The following is a 15,000-nucleotide window of genomic DNA, read 5'->3' as shown; positions in this document are numbered from 1 at the left end:
GGCCTCCACGACAAGTGGTCCTCGATGACAACTCCTAAATATTTCAAGGTGCGGGTCGGCAGTTTCTGTACTCCATTGATACTCACCGGGACTCGGGTGTTGTCTCGTCTCATCGTAGACACAATGACCAGCTCGGTCTTGGCCGGAGCGAGCTCCAGGTGGTGTTGCGCCATCCACGAGCTGATCATTGCTACCGCCGTCTCCGCCAGTCCCGTCGCTGCTTCCGGCGTCGTCCCGCTCGCCAGCACCACGACGTCATCCGCAAAGCCGATCACTTCGGCGCCCTCAGGCAGCACCAGCCGAAGCACGCCGTCGTACATCGCGTTCCACAGGGTCGGGCCCAGGATTGAGCCCTGTGGAACGCCCGCCGTGACCGTACGACGCACTGGCCCCTCGCTGGTCTCGTACACCAGCCTCCTCTCAGAAAAGTAGCTGCGCAATATTTTCTGGAGGGCTGCAGGAACCATCAGCTTCTGCAGGGCAACCGCGATCGCCTTCCAGCTGGCAGAGTTAAAGGCGTTCCTGACGTCCAGTGCTGCCACCACCAGGCATCGAGGATCCCGCTGGTTGGTGCGGTGAAACGTCCTCGCGTGTTGTCCTCGCTCGATCACCCGCTCGATGGCCTGAAGCGTGGAACGACCGCGCCGGAACCCGTACTGCCTTGCCGACAGGCGAGGAGCATCGCTGTCCTCCAAGTGGTCGTTCAGCCGATCTAAGATCAGCCGTTCGAACCCCTTGGCGACTGCTCCCAGCATTAGCAGCGGGCGGTGCGACGACGGATCGCCCGGCGGCTTACCTGGCTTCGTGACCAACACAAGGCGTGCCTCCTTCCATGCCGCAGGAAACTCCCCTCGCTCGAGCAGCTGATTGTACACCTTGGCGAAGACCTCCGGGTGCTTCCGCATTGCCGCCTTCACTGCGGCATTCGGGATACCGTCCAGCCCTGGCGCCTTGGAGGTGGCCATCCGCTCGGCCAGCGAAAGAATTTCCGAGCTCGTGACCGGCCTCAGAGCCTCGCTGCACGCATCGATGTCCGGCCACTCAAACGCCGGATGATTCGGGAACAAGGCTTCGACGATCGGACCTAGTACGGCTCGGTCCGTTTCCGGTGGTGCCCTGTTACGTAGTTTTGCTCGAACAACCTTGTAACCGAGTCCGAACACCTCGGCTTCGACCCCATCGATCAGCTCTTGCATACAGTCCTCCTTACTGCTGTGAATGGCGGCCTGCAGCAATCGTCGACAGCCCTGCAGCCTGGCCGACGTCACCGCACGCTCCGAAGGTTGGGCCCTGCGATGGGCGGCCTCCGCTGCTCCGCATTCCTCCCTCAGGCGCTCGATCTCAGGAGACCACCAGTACACCTGGGGCTTGCGATGGAAAGTAGCCCCGTGTACTCTCTCCATGATCTCATCGCACGCCTGGGTCAGTCCGCCGATCAGCCCCTCCGGAGTTGCGACCTGCTCGAAGTGGCCGCATGTGAGGGCGATGTCGAAGCACTTGTTATCGAATTGCGTCGTCTTCCACCGGGTCCCGGCGTGTCTGGCTGTCCCGTCTCGACTTCGCTGCTGCTGCTTGCCTCGTCGCGTGGGACGTTGTCCTGGGACGCCCACCTGGAACTGGACGTAGGCATGGTCGCTGCTGGAAAAGCGATCGAGCACGCGCCAGGAGTCCGGTCGCGCAATAGTTTGGCTGGCAAAAGAAACGTCGATAACGCTTTCCCGCGCAACCCCGTTGCCCTTAAACGTGGGCACGTTGCCGCGGTTCAGCGTATGCAGCGCCAGCTGCTCCACCACGCTCAGGAGCTCCTGCCCCTTCCGGGTGGTGCGCGCACTCCCCCACTCCTCATTCCAGGCGTTGAAGTCCCCGGCCAGGACCGATGTTGTGTGTCCGACCAGAGACACCTCCACCGCACCGAGGAAGCTTTCGAAGTCTTCGATGCCGCTGCTGGGTGGCACGTAGCAGCTGGCGAACGTTACTCCCGCTATGGTGGCCACCACGAGTCCCGGGACGACGCTCCCCCAAAGCCGTTGAATAGGGTACGCCCCTGTTGCTATTATCGCCACGCTCTGTTCCGCATCGATGGCCCACCGCGGATCATCCCGAGGTGGTCGATATAGTTCGCAGGCGAGCACCACCTGAGCCCCTAACTCGCGAGCCGTCTGCAGCATGAGGTCTTGGGCTGCCCGGCTTCGCCCGAGGTTCACTTGCAGCACTTTTAGCGCCGGCACGTCGGATGCCCGACCGGGTGCGGGCCGCTGCACACGACGCAGCGCACCTCCGCCGTGCAGCTCTTCGCCTGGTGATCCGGCTTCCCGCAGCGAATGCAGCTTGTCGAGCGGTCCACTTCGCTCCTGCACGCAGCTCGGACGTGCCCCATCTCGAGGCACTTGTAGCACCGTTGCTGACGCGCCTGCAGAGGAGCCACCTTCCGGATCAGACACGATGTGTATTTGATCTTGACGCTCTTGTCGACCAGACCCTCCGCAGCCCTGGCTGTTACGCGGACTATCGCCACTTTCGTGCCGTCCCAGGCAGGTCGCAGGCGAACCGATGTCTCCTCCACCTCGCATTGGCACAGGTTGGTCAGCGCCATCGCCACATCGGTCTCCTTCGCTAAAGGGTCGACAGCGTCCAACCGGATTTCGACCATAGGCGTGACCAGCCGAGCTGAGGCCGGCCGTTCTGCCTTTGCGCAGACCTGCTTGATGCACTGCAGAACTTCTGCAGCGTCCGCGCTCTCCTTCAGCTCCATGACAAGCCTGGAGCGTGTGGTGCGTCGCCCGACGCCTAGGGCCTCAGCATGTTTCTCCATTTCTGGAGCCGTTCGGACAGCCTGGTACACCTCCGTCCAGGTTTGTCCCTCAGCTGGGGCGATTTCAATAGCGTCCGGCTTGGTTTTTCGCTGCCGCTGACGCCGACCTCCTCGTTGTGCTCCAGGCTGGCTACCCCGGGCCTGTTGTCCCTGATGTTGCTGGGGCTGCTGCTTAGACGGTCCTGCGATCGGCTGTCGCTGAACCGCTGCCCGTTGCGGTAGTTGCGGCCACTGCTGCTGCTGTTGCTGCGGCTTGTTCCCCGGTTGCCGGGCCGGCTTACGACGCACCACTTCAGCCCAAGAGCCGCCTTCCGGGTCTGAAAGCGGAGCTGCCGTTGCCGACACCGCTCCCTGCTGTCGCTGTTGCTGCTGCTGCTCACGACGTTGCTGCTGCTGTTGTTGCTGCTGCTGCTGGTACTGCTGCTGCTGCTTCTGGCTGCCTCCATAGCCCAGCGTCTGTGCAAGGAGCTCTTGGAAGCTGGCTCGCTCCTCCCTCAGCTCGTTGCGCAGGCGCTCGTTGTCTTCACGAGCCAGCGTCTCGCGCATCCGGGCTTCCTCTCGGGCCAGCTGCAAATCTTGCCGGGCCTGCACAGCATTTGTTTCCATCTGCTGCCGGAGCATCTGGATCTCCTGTTGCAGACCCACGATCGTCGCTCGCAGCTGCTCGTTGGTGAGCGACGTCTCATTGAGGAGCTGTCTCAGCTCCGACATTTCCGGGGACTGCTGCTTCGCTCCCGGAACAGATGTTCGTGTAAGAGCCACTCGCGGCTCCAGAATAGTGGAGAGCTTCGCCGGCCTCTCCTCCGTTGACTCCGTCCTGGAACGGAGGGTTCGCCCCGTCGACGACATCTCCACCTCTCACTGTTACGGGTGAGGGTGGGGGGGGGGGGGGGGGTGTCGGGGGAGGTGTTCTCCCCGACTCGCGGCGACGTAGCGCGTTGATTGACTCCCCACACACAGAAACACACGGTACTCGGCCAAGAACGCGCAACCGAACAGCTGTCCCATACAAAATGTATGGGAACGAAAGACGCCGGAAATCGCCAAAACCTCCAACTTTGGAAGCCTATAACTCCGCAACGGTTCGTCGCACAAAAATGTTAGACCACTCTATCGACGCGGGATATTCTCACTTATAGTCCTCAAGTGTTTTTAAGATCACTAACGCACTTTTTGGGGGGTAAAACGGTCCCCCACCAAAAACTCACAGTTTTTCAAGTGCCACTTCCGGTGTAACGCACACACACACACATACAAAATTTTGTAAGATGCGTCTTACCGAGACGCATCCAACGACACCTTAATCGTCCGGATCGGTTCACAATTCGCCTTAATATTCAACAAAAACCTGCCCACGAAAAACTCCCCCCCCTTAAGGGGTGGGGGGGTGAAATTTGGGAGGGGGGTCGACGGCCAGGATCGGGGGCCGGACACTTGAAGCCAAAGCCCTGGCACGCGTGGCCTGGCTGATACGGCCGATTTTCACTCCAAACACTCGCACACACGCACGCACACAGAAACACACGGTACTCGGCCAAGAACGCGCAACCGAACAGCTGTCCCATACAAAATGTATGGGAACGAAAGACGCCGGAAATCGCCAAAACCTCCAACTTTGGAAGCCTATAACTCCGCAACGGTTCGTCGCACAAAAATGTTAGACCACTCTATCGACGCGGGATATTCTCACTTATAGTCCTCAAGTGTTTTTAAGATCACTAACGCACTTTTTGGGGGGTAAAACGGTCCCCCACCAAAAACTCACAGTTTTTCAAGTGCCACTTCCGGTGTAACGCACACACACACACATACAAAATTTTGTAAGATGCGTCTTACCGAGACGCATCCAACGACACCTTAATCGTCCGGATCGGTTCACAATTCGCCTTAATATTCAACAAAAACCTGCCCACGAAAAACTCCCCCCCCTTGATAGGTGGGGGGGTGAAATTTGGGAGGGGGGTCGGCGGCCAGGATCGGGGGCCGGACACTTGAAACCAAAGCCCTGGCACGCGTGGCCTGGCTGATACGGCCGATTTTCACTCCAAACACTCGCACACACGCACGCACACGGAAACACACGGCAAACGGAAAGTGCCTTAAATCGTGCACTTTGCTAAAAAGTTACACTTTTCGGTGCGCTTGCACCGGGCTTTACCGTTATGTTCTTCAGCACACTCGCGGCGACAACGCCAGATCGGGCGCAAACCGGTACTTTGCACTGACGTCACACGCGACGACACACGGTACTCGGCCAAGAACGCGCCACCGAACAGCTGTCCCATACAAAATGTATGGGAACGAAAGACGCCGGAAATCGCCAAAACCTCCAACTTTGGAAGCCTATAACTCCGCAACGGTTCGTCGCACAAAAATGTTAGACCACTCTATCGACGCGGGATATTCTCACTTATAGTCCTCAAGTGTTTTTAAGATCACTAACGCACTTTTTGGGGGGTAAAACGGTCCCCCACCAAAAACTCACAGTTTTTCAAGTGCCACTTCCGGTGTAACGCACACACACACACATACAAAGTTTTGTAAGATGCGTCTTACCGAGACGCATCCAACGACACCTTAATCGTCCGGATCGGTTCACAATTCGCCTTAATATTCAACAAAAACCTGCCCACGAAAAACTCCCCCCCCTTGATAGGTGGGGGGGTGAAATTTGGGTGGGGGGTCGGCGGCCGAGATCGGGGGCCGGACACGTGGAACCAAGGTCCTCGGTGGCCGTTTGGTGTCTCTTTCGCACACTTTGTCTTACTCAGTATGCACTCACAGTATACACTCACACGCACGCGTCGACAAGAGCTCATCCACAACACGTCCGTTCACTACGGAGGTTCGCTCGCAACTACAGGGATAACTGGCTTGTGGCCGCCAAGCGTTCATAGCGACGTGGCTTATTGATCCTTCGATGTCGGCTCTTCCTATCATTGTGAAGCAAAATTCACCAAGCGTAGGATTGTTCACCCTTTCAAGGGAACGTGAGCTGGGTTTAGACCGTCGTGAGACAGGTTAGTTTTACCCTACTGGTGTGTGCTGTATGCTGCTATCTTAACGGAATTCCTGTGCAGTACGAGAGGAACCACAGGTACGGACCACTGGCTCAATACTAGTTCGACCGGACTTTGGTATGACGCTACGTCCGCTGGATTATGCCTGAACGCCTCTAAGGTCGTATCCAATCCGAGCTGATAGCGCATCATAAACCCATTAGGTGATCGGAAGCTAGCGGGCTTAACAACCCTCTGAGATCCGTCGGTGCTGCCCCGTGCACACTGCCGTCTCATCCCCGCTATAGCACTAGACTGAGCCGCAACGGGCGGGTGCACGCTGCACGTGGAAGTACCTTATCACAGGGAACCCTGGTGGCTGTGCTCCCGTCGACCGTGGATACAACTAGTTTCGACACCTTCGACCGCCCGCAAACGACGGGACTACAGGCTGGGAGCTGCGAGTTGTAGAGATGCGTTCGCATCGATCCTCTCAGGCGACCCATGCTTGGTGGTGAAGTGGTTAGTTCGTGGAGTATAGGCTTGCTGCACTCGACAAGAGTGCTGCTTGCAAGGCTGTGGTGGTACGTATGGTAGTTGATGAGCATAGGCTTGCTGCACTCGACAAGAGTGCTGCTTGCAAGCCTATGGTGGTACGTGTACGGTAGTTGATGTGAGCATAGGCTTGCTGCACTCGACAAGAGTGCTGCTTGCAAGCCTATGGGTGGTGTGGTGTGTGGTGCATGATTAGCCTTTCAAGGAAGATGTGTCCTTGGGGCTAATCGGTTATTTTTATAAGTCCGGGAAACCTTTCTCGTCGGGGTTTTTATCCTAAGCAACCACGAAAGCTTCCAAGAGTTGAAACATTGCCTATCAAGTAGGCCGTACCAGCCCATAGCAAACCAACCAAGATAATCTAACAGGCCAAGATTGGTTGGAGACTTCAAAATTTTGCTAAGTCCATGGCCACCATAAGCCATTTCTATCAAGAAGGCCATGGACAGTGCTTAGCAACCACGAAAGCTTCCAAGAGTTGAAACATTGCCTATCAAGTAGGCCGTACCAGCCCATAGCAAACCAACCAAGATAATCTAACAGGCCAAGATTGGTTGGAGACTTCAAAATTTTGCTAAGTCCATGGCCACCATAAGCCATTTCTATCAAGAAGGCCATGGACAGTGCTTAGCAACCACGAAAGGTTCCAAGAGTTGAAACATTGCCTATCAAGTAGGCCGTACCAGCCCATAGCAAACCAACCAAGATAATCTAACAGGCCAAGATTGGTTGGAGACTTCAAAATTTTGCTAAGTCCATGGCCACCATAAGCCATTTCTATCAAGAAGGCCACGAACAGTGCTTAGCAACCACGAGAGCTTCCAAGAGTTGAAACATTGCCTATCAAGTAGGCCGTACCAGCCCATAGCAAACCAACCAAGATAATCTAACAGGCCAAGATTGGTTGGAGACTTCAAAATTTTGCTAAGTCCATGGCCACCATAAGCCATTTCTATCAAGAAGGCCACGAACAGTGCTTAGCAACCACGAGAGCTTCCAAGAGTTGAAACATTGCCTATCAAGTAGGCCGTACCAGCCCATAGCAAACCAACCAAGATAATCTAACAGGCCAAGATTGGTTGGAGATTTCAAAATTTGGCTAAGTCCATGGCCACCATAAGCCATTTCTATCAAGAAGGCCATGAACAGTGCTTAGCAACCACGAAAGCTTCCAAGAGTTGAAACATTGCCTATCAAGTAGGCCGTACCAGCCCATAGCAACCCAACCAAGATACTCTAACAGGCCAAGATTGGTTGGAGAATTCAAAATTTGGCTAAGTCCATGGCCACCATAAGCCATTTCTATCAAGAAGGCCACGAACAGTGCTTAGCAACCACGAAAGCTTCCAAGAGTTGAAACATTGCCTATCAAGTAGGCCGTAGCAGCCCATAGCAACCCAACCAAGATACTCTAACAGGCCAAGATTGGTTGGAGACTTCAAAATTTGGCTAAGTCCATGGCCACCATAAGCCATTTCTATCAAGAAGGCCATGGACAGTGCTTAGCAACCACGAAAGCTTCCAAGAGTTGAAACATTGCCTATCAAGTAGGCCGTACCAGCCCATAGCAAACCAACCAAGATACTCTAACAGGCCAAGATTGGATCTCAAAATGTTGCTAAGTCCATGGCCACCATAAGCCATTTCTATCAAGAAGGCCATGGACAGTGCTTAGCAACCACGAAAGCTTCCAAGAGTTGAAACATTGCCTATCAAGTAGGCCGTACCAGCCCATAGCAAACCAACCAAGATACTCTAACAGGCCAAGATTGGATCTCAAAATGTTGCTAAGTCCATGGCCACCATAAGCCATTTCTATCAAGAAGGCCATGAACAGTGCTTAGCAACCACGAAAGCTTCCAAGAGTTGAAACATTGCCTATCAAGTAGGCCGTACCAGCCCATAGCAACCCAACCAAGATACTCTAACAGGCCAAGATTGGTTGGAGATTTCAAAATTTGGCTAAGTCCATGGCCACCATAAGCCATTTCTATCAAGAAGGCCACGAACTGTGCTTAGCAACCACGAAAGCTTCCAAGAGTTGAAACATTGCCTATCAAGTAGGCCGTACCAGCCCATAGCAAACCAACCAAGATAATCTAACAGGCCAAGATTGGTTGGAGATTTCAAAATTTGGCTAAGTCCATGGCCACCATAAGCCATTTCTATCAAGAAGGCCATGAACAGTGCTTAGCAACCACGAAAGGGTCGACTGGCTAAGAGAAAAAATTTTTGCGGGACCACTCAAAACATCATAGTTAGACCTAGCAAATGATGAAAAGTGAAACCCGCGATCGATTGGAGAAACCTTATTTTACACTGAAAAATTCCACATAAGGAAAATTTGTATGGAGCACCCTACTGCAGAGCACACCGACAGGGCCGGGAAGGAAGGCCCGGTCCAAGAAAAAATTTTTGCGGGACCACTCAAAACATCATAGTTAGACCTAGCAAATGATGAAAAGTGAAACCCGCGATCGATTGGAGAAACCTTATTTTACACTGAAAAATTCCACATAAGCAAAATTTGTATGGAGCACCCTACTGCAGAACACACCGACAGGGCCGGGAAGGAAGGCCCGGTCCAAGAAAAAATTTTTGCGGGACCACTCAAAACATCATAGTTAGACCTAGCAAATGATGAAAAGTGAAACCCGCGATCGATTGGAGAAACCTTATTTTACACTGAAAAATTCCACATAAGGAAAATATGTATGGAGCACCCTACTGCAGAGCACACCGACAGGGCCGGGAAGGAAGGCCCGGTCCAAGAAAAAATTTTTGCGGGACCACTCAAAACATCATAGTTAGACCTAGCAAATGATGAAAAGTGAAACCCGCGATCGATTGGAGAAACCTTATTTTACACTGAAAAATTCCACATAAGCAAAATTTGTATGGAGCACCCTACTGCAGAACACACCGACAGGGCCGGGAAGGAAGGCCCGGTCCAAGAAAAAATTTTTGCGGGACCACTCAAAACATCATAGTGAGACCTAGCAAATGATGAAAAGTGAAACCCGCGATCGATTGGAGAAACCTTATTTTACACTGAAAAATTCCACATAAGGAAAATTTGTATGGAGCACCCTACTGCAGAGCACACCGACAGGGCCGGGAAGGAAGGCCCGGTCCAAGAAAAAATTTTTGCGGGACCACTCAAAACATCATAGTTAGACCTAGCAAATGATGAAAAGTGAAACCCGCGATCGATTGGAGAAACCTTATTTTACACTGAAAAATTCCACATAAGGAAAATTTGTATGGAGCACCCTACTGCAGAACACACCGACAGGGCCGGGAAGGAAGGCCCGGTCCAAGAAAAAATTTTTGCGGGACCACTCAAAACATCATAGTTAGACCTAGCAAATGATGAAAAGTGAAACCCGCGATCGATTGGAGAAACCTTATTTTACACTGAAAAATTCCACATAAGGAAAATTTGTATGGAGCACCCTACTGCAGAGCACACCGACAGGGCCGGGAAGGAAGGCCCGGTCCAAGAAAAAATTTTTGCGGGACCACTCAAAACATCATAGTTAGACCTAGCAAATGATGAAAAGTGAAACCCGCGATCGATTGGAGAAACCTTATTTTACACTGAAAAATTCCACATAAGGAAAATTTGTATGGAGCACCCTACTGCAGAACACACCGACAGGGCCGGGAAGGAAGGCCCGGTCCAAGAAAAAATTTTTGCGGGACCACTCAAAACATCATAGTTAGACCTAGCAAATGATGAAAAGTGAAACCCGCGATCGATTGGAGAAACCTTATTTTACACTGAAAAATTCCACATAAGGAAAATTTGTATGGAGCACCCTACTGCAGAACACACCGACATGGACGAAAGGGTCGACTGGCTAAGAGAAAAAATTTTTGCGGGACCACTCAAAACATCATAGTTAGACCTAGCAAATGATGAAAAGTGAAACCCGCGATCGATTGGAGAAACCTTATTTTACACTGAAAAATTCCACATAAGGAAAATTTGTATGGAGCACCCTACTGCAGAGCACACCGACAGGGCCGGGAAGGAAGGCCCGGTCCAAGAAAAAATTTTTGCGGGACCACTCAAAACATCATAGTTAGACCTAGCAAATGATGAAAAGTGAAACCCGCGATCGATTGGAGAAACCTTATTTTACACTGAAAAATTCCACATAAGGAAAATTTGTATGGAGCACCCTACTGCAGAACACACCGACAGGGCCGGGAAGGAAGGCCCGGTCCAAGAAAAAATTTTTGCGGGACCACTCAAAACATCATAGTTAGACCTAGCAAATGATGAAAAGTGAAACCCGCGATCGATTGGAGAAACCTTATTTTACACTGAAAAATTCCACATAAGGAAAATTTGTATGGAGCACCCTACTGCAGAACACACCGACATGGACGAAAGGGTCGACTGGCTAAGAGAAAAAATTTTTGCGGGACCACTCAAAACATCATAGTTAGACCTAGCAAATGATGAAAAGTGAAACCCGCGATCGATTGGAGAAACCTTATTTTACACTGAAAAATTCCACATAAGGAAAATTTGTATGGAGCACCCTACTGCAGAGCACACCGACAGGGCCGGGAAGGAAGGCCCGGTCCAAGAAAAAATTTTTGCGGGACCACTCAAAACATCATAGTTAGACCTAGCAAATGATGAAAAGTGAAACCCGCGATCGATTGGAGAAACCTTATTTTACACTGAAAAATTCCACATAAGGAAAATTTGTATGGAGCACCCTACTGCAGAGCACACCGACATGGACGAAAGGGTCGACTGGCTAAGAGAAAAAATTTTTGCGGGACCACTCAAAACATCATAGTTAGACCTAGCAAATGATGAAAAGTGAAACCCGCGATCGATTGGAGAAACCTTATTTTACACTGAAAAATTCCACATAAGCAAAATTTGTATGGAGCACCCTACTGCAGAACACACCGACAGGGCCGGGAAGGAAGGCCCGGTCCAAGAAAAAATTTTTGCGGGACCACTCAAAACATCATAGTTAGACCTAGCAAATGATGAAAAGTGAAACCCGCGATCGATTGGAGAAACCTTATTTTACACTGAAAAATTCCACATAAGGAAAATTTGTATGGAGCACCCTACTGCAGAACACACCGACAGGGCCGGGAAGGAAGGCCCGGTCCAAGAAAAAATTTTTGCGGGACCACTCAAAACATCATAGTTAGACCTAGCAAATGATGAAAAGTGAAACCCGCGATCGATTGGAGAAACCTTATTTTACACTGAAAAATTCCACATAAGGAAAATTTGTATGGAGCACCCTACTGCAGAGCACACCGACAGGGCCGGGAAGGAAGGCCCGGTCCAAGAAAAAATTTTTGCGGGACCACTCAAAACATCATAGTTAGACCTAGCAAATGATGAAAAGTGAAACCCGCGATCGATTGGAGAAACCTTATTTTACACTGAAAAATTCCACATAAGGAAAATTTGTATGGAGCACCCTACTGCAGAACACACCGACAGGGCCGGGAAGGAAGGCCCGGTCCAAGAAAAAATTTTTGCGGGACCACTCAAAACATCATAGTTAGACCTAGCAAATGATGAAAAGTGAAACCCGCGATCGATTGGAGAAACCTTATTTTACACTGAAAAATTCCACATAAGGAAAATATGTATGGAGCACCCTACTGCAGAGCACACCGACAGGGCCGGGAAGGAAGGCCCGGTCCAAGAAAAAATTTTTGCGGGACCACTCAAAACATCATAGTTAGACCTAGCAAATGATGAAAAGTGAAACCCGCGATCGATTGGAGAAACCTTATTTTACACTGAAAAATTCCACATAAGGAAAATTTGTATGGAGCACCCTACTGCAGAACACACCGACAGGGCCGGGAAGGAAGGCCCGGTCCAAGAAAAAATTTTTGCGGGACCACTCAAAACATCATAGTTAGACCTAGCAAATGATGAAAAGTGAAACCCGCGATCGATTGGAGAAACCTTATTTTACACTGAAAAATTCCACATAAGCAAAATTTGTATGGAGCACCCTACTGCAGAACACACCGACAGGGCCGGGAAGGAAGGCCCGGTTCAAGAAAAAATTTTTGCGGGACCACTCAAAACATCATAGTTAGACCTAGCAAATGATGAAAAGTGAAACCCGCGATCGATTGGAGAAACCTTATTTTACACTGAAAAATTCCACATAAGCAAAATTTGTATGGAGCACCCTACTGCAGAACACACCGACAGGGCCGGGAAGGAAGGCCCGGTCCAAGAAAAAATTTTTGCGGGACCACTCAAAACATCATAGTTAGACCTAGCAAATGATGAAAAGTGAAACCCGCGATCGATTGGAGAAACCTTATTTTACACTGAAAAATTCCACATAAGGAAAATATGTATGGAGCACCCTACTGCAGAGCACACCGACAGGGCCGGGAAGGAAGGCCCGGTCCAAGAAAAAATTTTTGCGGGACCACTCAAAACATCATAGTTAGACCTAGCAAATGATGAAAAGTGAAACCCGCGATCGATTGGAGAAACCTTATTTTACACTGAAAAATTCCACATAAGCAAAATTTGTATGGAGCACCCTACTGCAGAACACACCGACAGGGCCGGGAAGGAAGGCCCGGTCCAAGAAAAAATTTTTGCGGGACCACTCAAAACATCATAGTTAGACCTAGCAAATGATGAAAAGTGAAACCCGCGATCGATTGGAGAAACCTTATTTTACACTGAAAAATTCCACATAAGCAAAATTTGTATGGAGCACCCTACTGCAGAACACACCGACAGGGCCGTGAAGGAAGGCCCGGTCCAAGAAAAAAATTTTGCGGGACCACTCAAAACATCATAGTTAGACCTAGCAAATGATGAAAAGTGAAACCCGCGATCGATTGGAGAAACCTTATTTTACACTGAAAAATTCCACATAAGGAAAATTTGTATGGAGCACCCTACTGCAGAGCACACCGACATGGACGAAAGGGTCGACTGGCTAAGAGAAAAAATTTTTGCGGGACCACTCAAAACATCATAGTTAGACCTAGCAAATGATGAAAAGTGAAACCCGCGATCGATTGGAGAAACCTTATTTTACACTGAAAAATTCCACATAAGGAAAATTTGTATGGAGCACCCTACTGCAGAGCACACCGACAGGGCCGGGAAGGAAGGCCCGGTCCAAGAAAAAATTTTTGCGGGACCACTCAAAACATCATAGTTAGACCTAGCAAATGATGAAAAGTGAAACCCGCGATCGATTGGAGAAACCTTATTTTACACCGAAAAATTCCACATAAGGAAAATTTGTATGGAGCACCCTACTGTGGTCACCATCGGTCGAGTTGGTCGAGACGGGCAAAAAATTTTTTTTTCCATATCGTCTCAAAACATGATTTATGGACCTTGTAAATGTTGAAAAGTGAAACAAAATCACTTTTGGAGCGATGAAAATTTTGTATGGGAGGTCCCTACCCGGAACAAATTTTACTAGTAAAGTCATCATTCCGCGACGAGAAATTTGAAAATGGTCAAATATGGTTAAGATGTCATGTTCATTCCCTACTATGGGGGACCAGGTCGTCACGAAAAATTTTTTTTCTCGACCTGGTCAAATGTGGTTCTGCGACGGAGGTTAAACTAATATTGCATAATTTGGCCCAAAAACCCCCCTCTGTCAGAAATTGTACCCGTTCAAGAGCAATTGCAGACCACATAAGTTGAGCTTTGAGGTATCTGAAAGTTGAATATAGAGCGAGGTTCTAAGCGAAGGGATAGCTTAACGTTGAGCATTGAACGCAAAAAAGCTTAGAGATAAGCTTAAGATACAAGGGTTGTGGTGCATGAGGCCGCTTAACGTTGAGCTTTGAACGCACATGGCTAGAACTAAGCTAAGAGATACCTATAGTGGTGCATGGAACTGCTCACAAGTTGAGCTTCGAGAAGTCCAAAGGCAAAATGTAGAGCGAGGTTCTAAGCGAAGGGATAGCTTAACGTTGAGCATTGAACGCAAAAAAGCTTAGAGATAAGCTTATTATATAACGATTGTGGTGCAGGACACAGCTTAACGTTGAGCTTTGAACGCACATGGCTAGAACTAAGCTAAGAGATACGGGTAGTGGTGCATGGAACTGCTCACAAGTTGAGCTTCGAGAAGTCCAAAGGCAAAATATAGAGAGAGGTCCTAGCAGCCTAAAAAACTTCTAGGGCCGACAGCTCACAAGTTGAGTTTCGAACGCAATTAGGCTACCCTGGTAGCCTTGATTTGAAAGCATTAAGGCAATGATATGGTAGAATGCCCGATCTTAAACCTATTGACAGAGAATGTGTACGAGTAAGCATAGATGTGGAGGAGCACATACCCTAAACAGTCCCGAAAGATGGTTAGCTAAGTGATGCATCACAAATGGACTTGGCGCACCAAGTTCACACTGAAACACACACGATCGCGTATATTAAAACCTGTTGTGTGGTGCATCACTAATAAAGTTTGGTGCGTCAAACGAACATGAGAGTTGAGCATATTGGGTATGTGTGATAACACACTTTGCACGACAATCGAGAAACCGCATAAGCTCAGTATAACACAGCAGGGGAAGATTGATGAAAACCAGAGCTAATACATGCAACAGGCCGGGAATGCTGCTTCTGAAGGT

Source organism: Anopheles marshallii (assembly GCF_943734725.1).
Source record: "Anopheles marshallii chromosome X unlocalized genomic scaffold, idAnoMarsDA_429_01 X_unloc_47, whole genome shotgun sequence".
Classification (NCBI taxonomy): Eukaryota; Metazoa; Arthropoda; class Insecta; order Diptera; family Culicidae; genus Anopheles; species Anopheles marshallii.
Note: the sequence above shows the minus strand (reverse complement) of the source record.